Here is a 10,347-nt window from a genome sequence, read left to right on the forward strand (position 1 = left end):
CCAGTTTATGCATAAAGAGTGCTTATGACATGGTTAAGGACAATCTAAAAATTAATATCTGTGAATGGTTAAAGGATGAGTTAATTGACAATTTAGCAAAAATCAAGAAGGATAAGAAAGGAACCTTTAGATTTGGAAATTTACTTGTATGCTTAATGCTACATATAACCAAACAGGCTCCCAGTATAGGCAACAAGGATTTTGGATTTGACATACCAATAGGAAAACAATTATCTGACTTATTCAACAACATGGGTGAAAACAGAGAAAATAATATCAATGAGTATTTTCAAGCACTAAAGGTCAAAATGAATAAAAGAATCAAACTATCACAGAAAATTGTCAACAAATACAAGGATGATATATGTTTTGTAATAAAAAAGGATGAGATCTGGATGGAAGCAATCATCCCAAGGACAATCTGGGTAACAGAGATGGGGTATGAAACAGATGACCACATAGTGGAAACTTATGCCAAAGCACTTCTAGAAGCCCCCAATGAACCAAAGGAAGAAGTATTTGGTAGTGCTGAGACCATCAAAAGTCAAATTCAATCTAAGAAGAGAGTGAAAAAGGTTGAGGCATTTGTGAGGAAAGGATCCAGACAAGTGAAAATCATAAAGGAAGACATATTAAAGAAAACCGGCATAACAGAAGATGAGTTGGTAGCCCAAAAACCTAAAACTCATCTATCACCGATAGATACTTCCTCAGAAGGAGATATGCCAGCAACTTTCAAAAGAGTTGTCAGGAAAAGAGACCCCTCACCGGTAACCACTCCTTCACCTAGAAGGACAAAATAGAAGTAACAAGCCGTGAGATCTCCAGTCAAGAAAGTCACACCTAAGAAGAAGCTGACCCCCAAAAAGAAGAAGAAGTCAAACACTGACCTGGCCCCTCTTGACATATTACTGAATGAGATCATAGAGGAAGGTAAATTGAAAAACATAGGGAAAATCTATGACACCCTATCAGATGATGAGAAAGGACAAGTTGAAGAGAGTGTCATATTACACATGGACATGTATAAAAAGTTTTTGTTGCAAGTCTTAAATGAAATTCCTAATGAACTATATAAAAGACTTGAGGCTAGAAGGTAAGGAATAATTGAGTTGGATAAAAAAATTAAAATAGAAAAATTACTTGCAGTATACCCAGTCAACTCACCTAAGGAAATTGATGATATGATAGCTCAGGCCAACCGGATAGTTTTTTCCACTGCACACCAGCAAATTTCACTAATGGCAGGAAGAGTTACAGAAGTTTCAAAGGAAACAGAAAATGGTTGGGATACATTCTTGGTTGAAAAAGAAAAACATGAAGAATATAGGAATCCCAAGCCCATTATGGTATATCAAAAGGACAAAGGGAAAGGTAAAGTTGGTGGACCACCAAGTATCAAGATTAGAGACAACTTACCCCCACCTCCTTTAAATACTCCACCGACAAAAAAAACAACCACTAAAGATCAACCGGCAACTGAGAGTATTGACACAGAGGATAATAATCCCAATCCTGAAGTCCTATATACTATGAATGTTGATACTCAGAAGATCAACATAGTGGTAGACAAGGATATAATAGATAAATTAGGTATAGCCAAAGAGCCTCTGGCAACAAGAAACATAGAGCAACCGACAGCAGAAACAAAGAAAAAGATGGAATCTGGAACACAAACAGAGAAACCAACAGAGGTAAAACTCCAGAACAGATGCCACCGGTAAGAAATGACGTAGGGAAACTAGTGCTTAAAGAGATGGAGACACAAACAGACCTACCAGAGGTCAATACTAGCATGTTCACTTCCACCGGCACTCAGTTTGTTGGGTCACCATCAAATGTGACTGAGGTATTACTTGAATCTATCAAGAAAATAACTGATTATAGCTCACAAGCTTATAAAGTGATAGATGATTCAATTCCATTTTTGAAATCAATAGCTCCTAATTGTAATATAGACAATAAAGATTCTTTAGGATAGTTGGATACACTTTGTAAATATATTTCTGGAAATTTTGAGCAAACAAAGGTAGAAACTGTAAAGGAAATTGTAGAAAAAGAGAAACGGAAATTCTTTGAGGAAGGAATAAAGAAGTGTAACAAGGAATTTGACACACTTCTACCGGAACTGTGTAATTTATTGAAAGAGTACAAAACTCTGTACAAAGACACCTGTAAGAGATCAATAAACTTGCTGATAATTTTGTTAACTCACCCAATACATTATCAGTTTTTGAGGAAAAGATAACAAATTTTGAGGAAGAATTGCTCAAATTAGAAAGAGAGAAAGAGAAAATAATAAACAAGGCAAAATTCTTGAGATCTAAACTAAGTCCAAGACTGGACTATTTAGCATCTTTGCGGAAGGAAATCTCAGAGGCACTAACACAGGGAAGCAAAACACTGGCAGAGCACTTGCAGCATCTCACCGGTACAGTATACAGAACTAAGACAGCATTAAAAGACATCAAGAAGTTTATGGATGTTATAAACTGAATTTTGGGAGATATTCTTCAGATAATAACTACCCAACTACAAGGTTGAGGTTATGGATTGGTACAACTACAAAATCTACTAACCTTTGTCATTGATGCCAAAGGGGGAGTAGTAGGATGAGAAAATTCAAAACACAGGGATCACATGCTCAGGGGGAGTTCTCACATTTTTGGTAACATTTTTGGTCTACACATTTTTTGGAATTCTTTTGAAATTTCTCATGAGTGTTGCCATCAATGCCAAAGGGGGAGATTGTTGGCATATGGACACTCCAATGAGACATTGTGTGTGATTGAAGGTTTTGTCATTGATGGCAACCTTGCAATCCTATGGCACCAACAAGACATTATACCGACAAAGCATTACTCAAACAAGACAGTGCACCAGCATCAGCAAGATCACTCTACACTGGCACCGGCACAGAAGATGTACATTGGCACAGAAGAAAATATGTATATCGGCACAGAGGCCGATAGGATTTTTGATATGTAATATTTTGTTTGTTATTGTAAGCCGACTTGGAAAATTGTAAAATGACTCTTGTATATAAAAGAGATCATTGTAGACATTTGTAGAATATGGATAGGAAGCATAAAGAAAATTATAAGGCAGACCTAATGTGCAAATTGTAGGTCAAGGGTATATGTAAAGAACAAAGCAAGAACTGGTACTAAATCTGGCATTAAAGATGCTTTTGTAAAGTAGTACAGATCATTGGATTTTCATAATCCTCATTGTAAGTCAGTGTGACTTCTTATTGAGTAGTGTGCTCTAGGCAATTGGCCTTCCTGCATGTGCAGGCCCCTATTGTAAGTAATATTCTCTTATTGGCCAGTAAGTGAATATTGTGGGTCACAAATCCCACTGAGGTTTTTCCTACACCAGGTTTCCTCATTAAACATCTTGTGTTATGGTGTTTCTTTCATGTGGATGTTTTTGATTCTGTCATTTACATTAATTCTTGCATACCGGTATATTGTTACTTTATGTTCTACATTTTTCGTTTCAAGAAAATTACATTACTGATCAGATACTGATTCACCCCCCCCTCTCAGTATCTGTGGGAACCCTAACACTTTTAAGTGTGGTTCTTTCATTTGCAAAAAATTAAAATGAATCATTTTATACACCAAAGGATGGTGAGGCTCTTTTTAAAGATACTTTTGCAAAAAGGAAAGTTTGTATTGTTCTTTTTAGAGCCCAAAATAAAGTTTTTCTCCTATGAAAGAAAGAAAATTTCTGATTGTGGTTCTTTTTATAGCCCAAAAATAAAGTGAGTTCAATTTTAAGAAAAAGAAGTTTAAATTTTAAACTAACTTAACTAAGTTATTAAAAACTCTAACTATCTTAATAATCTTAAGACTAAGCTCCTATCTGCAATAAAATTGTTAGAATCCTACAAAATAACAAGCGAAAAATGTTAGATAACTGGTGGACTTCAACAAGTCTAATTTTATCCTCGATTATAGATTTTATTTTTCTTATCTCTGTCTGTCTATGATGTACTATAGAACAAACTATACGCACTACAAAATAATAGTGATGCACTAAAAGAAGGCAGAGATACGCTATACTGTTTTCAAGATGCGCTACTCTATGTTCTGTTGGCATTGCTCTATTTTTCTCCCGCGCTGAGACCTACAGGAAAATATTAGTATTATGATGTGCTAAGGAAAAGACTTCACATGCTAGATGATGGACCCAATGCATTGAACAGTAAGCCGGATGCGCTAGGTTGTTAACCAGATGCACTAGGGAATGTTTCCCACGCGGTGATTCTTGTTTCCCGCAGACCTGCAAAATTGGTTAAATTCAAAAACTGATTTGATATATGGGGTGATACCCAACAGTGGGCACCAGAAATGTATGCGGGAAAAGCGGGTCGATAGAACTCAAAATGTGAAAAACGGAGCTCTAGGGAGCCTTGCTCACACACCCACAGGACTTCTTGGTGCAAGCTATGGAGTCATGAAGTATGGCTTAGCTTCCCAAGGTTGTTTCCATGGTTCTCTATCTCACAAGGTCCCTCAAACCAATGTTTTTGCTCTCAGATCACTGAGCAAAATGGTTTAGGGATGACAAATGCAAGAACGAGGGATGCTTTTATTGATTTTAAGATGAAATGCATCCTAAGCTATGCATGATTCCATAAATGCAATAAACTAGTTATAAGATGACAAGAGTAGTAAACAAAACTATCCTAGCATGCTATATTAGTCTATTATTAAGCTAAATGATGAGGAACATACTCTAAACATGCATATTTAGATTAATTCCTATTTAAAAGAGAGGCTAAATGATGAACATAAAATGAGATATGAAAGCTTGAATGGATTTTAGTATAAGTGTGATGCTAAAGACTTGGATGATGAAAATGGAGGAATGAGAGCTCTATTTATAGCAAAAATAGGGCAATGGATGGTCAGGATTGAAAGAGTTAATCAAGGGCTAAGTTTGAAAGTTGGGAATCCATGTTTGCAATTGGCACCAATGAAATGGTCACAATTGTCAACATAAGGTCGGTTGAGAGGAGATGTAAGAAGCATTAAATGCTTGAGAAGACCTCATGGTTACCCTAGGGGTTAAGGGTTAAGGTTAAGTTAAGATTACCCATTAGATAAAGCTTTTATCCAAAGGATAAATTCTTGTGCAAAGGATTAAGGATAACCATGGTCAAAGCAATAAATGCTTGATGAGACCCTTGGGTTACATGGAGGTTGAGTTTATGGAAATTCTTTAACCATGCTAAAGGGTTGAGTTAACCATTAATGGTTATGAATACTTTGGGGACAAATTTGTAAGTCCTTCCAAATTTGGGGGTATTCAACAAGTTAGCTTGTTGAATGGATAAAGGCTGTAATGCCTTTGAAAGAATTTACTCCAAATTTGAGAAGTGACCTCCTCAAATTTAGGGAAAAGGGATAATGGATGGGTTTGGGTTAATTAATTAGGATTAGATGGATTCTAGAAGAAATCAGGAAGAGGGTTAGGATGCAAGTGGGAGGTGTAGGATTTTGCAAGTGGATGAAGGGATAATGGGTTTTAATTGAATTTAATTCAATTTGGTTGCAATTAAATAAATTAAATTTATTTAATTTAGGATAACTATTTTAATTAAATTTGAATTTAATTAAAAAGTGGATAGGGGCTTTAATTGAATAAAATGAATTTATTCTATTAAATGGGTATAGTGAATTTAATTGAGTAATTTACTTAATTAAATAGAGGAATACGGGTAATTTAATTAAATTGGATTTAATTAAATATTAAATATTCATTTAGGAATATTGTCATTTTTATATGTCTACAATTACAATGACTAAATAAATGATCACTTAACAATAATCAATGACTAAATTAATGACTAAATATATGACTAAAGTAATGACTAAATATATGACCAAATAAATGACTACCATAACTAAGTAAATGACCAGTTAACAACAGTCAATGACTGAATTAACAACTAAATCAATGACTAAATTAACGACTAAATCAATGACTAAATCAATGACCAAATCAATGACTAAATCAATGACCAAATTGATCAATCAAAATAATCAATAAATAACTAAAATACTTTAGTCATAAATTTGGTCGCGTTATAAATGACTAGCAATAAACTACTGATGGTCACGTGACCATGATTAGTCATTTATATGCAATTTCTAGTAGATTTTTTAGTCATATGTTGTTGTTTTTGTACTAGTGTTGAAACCCCTACTTGTTAAAAAAACATATAAACCCTGCACATTAAAAAGAAACAAAACCCTATAAAAGTTTCATGGCCACCACTCTTTCCCAACCCACACCTAAGATATCTGCAAAAAAAAAGGAGGAAAAGATGCATTAGATCAAGGGTTATCTCTACAAAAACAAGAGGGAAAGAAAAAAATCAACCTACAACAATGGCTTCCATGGAGGAGGTTAGGGTTATAATTTTCATGGCCGCCACTCTTTCTTAATCCACACTTGAGGTATTTGCAAAAAAAAAAAGGAAAAGATGGATTAAATTAAGGATTATCTCTATGAAAACAAGAGAGAAAGAAAATAAAATCAACCTGCAACAATGGCTTCCATGGAGGAAGCTAGGGTTAAAGTGCTTGAGCAAATGTGGGGTAAAAGCACACAATTGTGTCATGTTTCAGACTAACTTATCAGCACAAGTGAATTTAAGTAGTTCTAACTAAAAATTAATTTTAGTCAAACATATGGTCTATATAGATTCATTATAGCTAAGTTATATATGGGCCACAACTTTTCTAATTAGAAGTGTCTACTAAATATATATTTTATACCACTTTTGGGTCTAATTACCAAAAAAAAAAAAAAAAACTCGATGTTCCAACAACTCCTACTCTTATAATTAATATTTTTTTGAAATGTAAAAATACACTTTTATAGATCTATAAGTGAATTTTTCAAAATATATTTCTTTTAATATTTTAGTTAGTTTTTATATTTTATATTTTGTTTTTATTGAAAGTAGGTCATCGCCACTAAAATATAAGGTTGATTATCTTATCAAGGAAATATGCTAAGCTTTATTTTAAAAAATTGAAAAAAATATGATGCAGTAGAGAAAAGAATTATGTCAAGATGATATAATTATTTTCTAATTTTGATATACAATTATGAAAAAAGGAGGCGGCAATTGGAAAGAGTTAAATTTCAACACACACAACTTTTCAAATTTATTGAAAAATATATTTTTATAAAAAATAGTAAAAAATATATCCATGCACTAAAGTTTTAAGTTATCAATATACACAAAAAAAATTGAAGAAAAAAGGTAAGATTTACTAAATAAAGTTTGGTGGCTTGTGTAACTTGAATTTTAGCATTTTATCAACAACTAAATTATAGTGTTTGCTTTATAAAAATACATTCAAATAATTTTTTAAATTTTTGTTAAAATTACAAACATAAAATAGACAAAAAAATATAAAATTTATTGGTTTACATTCTTTCAAAATTCAAAACATATATTTCACTTTCTATTGACTTAATTTAAAAAGTTGAATTTAGCATTTGTCATTTCCTTTATTAAAATGTGACACAACTTTGTGCTTTTACCTTGTGGAAATGAGAGAATAGGGTTAGAAATTATTTTCTTTCCATCATAATAGAAGTTAGGGTTTTCCATTGATCCCTAAGATCCAACGATAAAGATTAAAACAATTTAATGGATGAGATTCAGTGTTGGAAGTTTTTTTAATGGGGAGAAATTATTTAAGTTTCATTTATTTGAGACAATTGAAAATGTAATTTAAAAAAAAATAAGAGTTATCAAGGGAAGAGGGGGGAATAAAATGTAACCTTATGATTTTTGTTATATATGTGTGTGTGTGTGTGTGTGTGTGTGTGTGTGTGTGTGTACATATACATATATATATATACATATATATACATATATATACATACATATATATGTATGTATGTATATATATATATATATATATATATATACATATATATGTATGTATATATATATAGTTCAAGCACATATTTGATGTTTAGTTGTAATAGAGGAGTACTAGTCTTTTATTTAGCCATTTATAGTTGTGTTGCAAAAAATGACTAGAATTTGGCAATTTTTACTTGTTGTGACTAAACGTTTTAGTCACCTAGTCATTTATTTGTCATATTTCTACTAGTGGTGAATACCAATTCTCTAGAGCCACCTCAACAAGAAACATCTATTCCAATATCATCACAACAATCTCAACAATAGACACCACTCCTACCATCTTAGTTGCAAGTGGTGACATTATTAGTTTTACCCCAATCACAAGTTCAATCGTTCATGGTACCACCACAACAAAGTGTCCAATTATCATCAATGGGATTATCACCTTTAGGCATGCTTAGATGATATTACTCTCCTTTTTATGCCAATTCATTCAGATTTGCACCACCTTTATCCTTAGGAGTTACCCATACAATTATGCCATCAATGTAGCTCACCATGTCAGTTCCCATGATAACTCAAATGTGTATGAATACCAATGTAGTCTATATCACTCCCTTTTGCAATCTAGTCATGCAGCTAGTGAATGTATCTTTGGCACAAACACAAGCCATGACCATTGGATTGCCTAGCTATCCCTCGCCTCCTATCACACAAGTTATGACTAGGGGCATGATTTATGTTGCACCACCCTCATCAGTACCTTCATTTGTGGAGGCTATGCCACAATCTTCCATTGTGTCGCAATATCAACCATTTGTATCTGTACAACTTGTCGTATCACACAAATGATTCAGTTACTTGCAAGTGTCATCCTCTTCCCACATTGCGATGAATACTTACCATTAGGTGGTGCTATACTGAATCCCCCATCCAATAATCAACAAGTGAGAACTTATCATCCTACCTATGCTAGGGGAAATTATCTCCAATGTGATACCCATCAAATCAACACATCCCAAAATCCTTCATACTAGCAACAATATATCATGCAACAACCAAATGTCGCTACTTACCAACAACCTTCATTGGTCCAATCACACGCACTTGTGTACCAACAATCGTCTGTTTATCAAAATATGGCCAATTATCAATAGTCACAACAACAACCAAACTATATCTAGCACCATCTAGTTGCACATCAAATGCCACAGTATCAATCCAACTCATAGTCACTAGATCCATTTCTTGTCAACAATGAATGGGAGGAAATGAAGGAAACTCTGAAAACTCTACAAGAAAACAACTCTGAGTGAGTTTTCAAATTGGAAGAGCTTTTCCCTTATACATTTGACAAGTTAATCACTACCATGGCATTCCATAAACACTTCAAAACAATGAGGTTTGATAAATATAAGGGAAAAGGTGACCCATGGCATCATATCAAAGAATTTTATATGACTTGTCAAGAAGTGACATATTGTGACAAGTATCTATTGCAGTTGTTTCCCAAAAGTCTCAATGGAATAGCCCTAGAGTGGTTTTCCAAGTTACTATTCAATATAATTACTACATTTGCGGACTTGTTAGAAAGATTTGTGGCACATTATCGCTATAATGTGGAAAATGATATTTCTATGCTTGATCTCTATCAAGCCAAACAAAAGGGGGGTAGAGTCTCCTAGATTATATTCAAAGGTGGAGAGCTCTTGCTGGCCATCTCCCATGCAAGGTACCTCACTCTCAATCACTCCCAATTTTCATTAGTAACCTTCATCCAAAGATTGCATATCACATATGATTATATTGCACAAGTACATTCCATGATATCATGTCCAAGGGACCATCAATTAAAAACACCTTAATTGATGAGGGGGTCGTCAAAATTTACAAGGATCATTCAAATAAGCCAACCAATGATAAATCAAAGTATTGGAACAAGAATAAGAACAATGTCAAAGATGGATTGATTAATTCCAATACCATTCAAATGATTGCAGCTACCAAGCCACCACCTCAACAAACTTGCATAACTCCTCCACAAGAAACATACATTAATCCTTCCCCATGAGTGCCCATTAATTCTTGATGCAACATGCTCAAACAAATCATACCAATGCTATTAAAATCTCTCAATCTCCACCAAAATAATTGGATCATAACAACCCAAAATGTCACTTCACCTCATTGGAAGAACCTCTCGATGTCATCTTTAAATGGATGTTGCAACAAAATTCGGTCATATAACCACAAACACAGCCATTTGATGAATCCAAACCTAAGCCTGATTGGTATAAAGAGAATGAGTATTGAGCCTATTATCATATCAAAGGACATTCCACAAACAAGTGCATGAAACTTCAGCATTTGGTTCAAGACCTTATTGATACAAGGAAGATCATTGTTGACCCTACCATAGGCAAATCCCTGAATGCCCATCT

Source organism: Cryptomeria japonica, chromosome 2 (assembly GCF_030272615.1).
Source record: "Cryptomeria japonica chromosome 2, Sugi_1.0, whole genome shotgun sequence".
Lineage (NCBI taxonomy): Eukaryota > Viridiplantae > Streptophyta > Pinopsida > Cupressales > Cupressaceae > Cryptomeria > Cryptomeria japonica.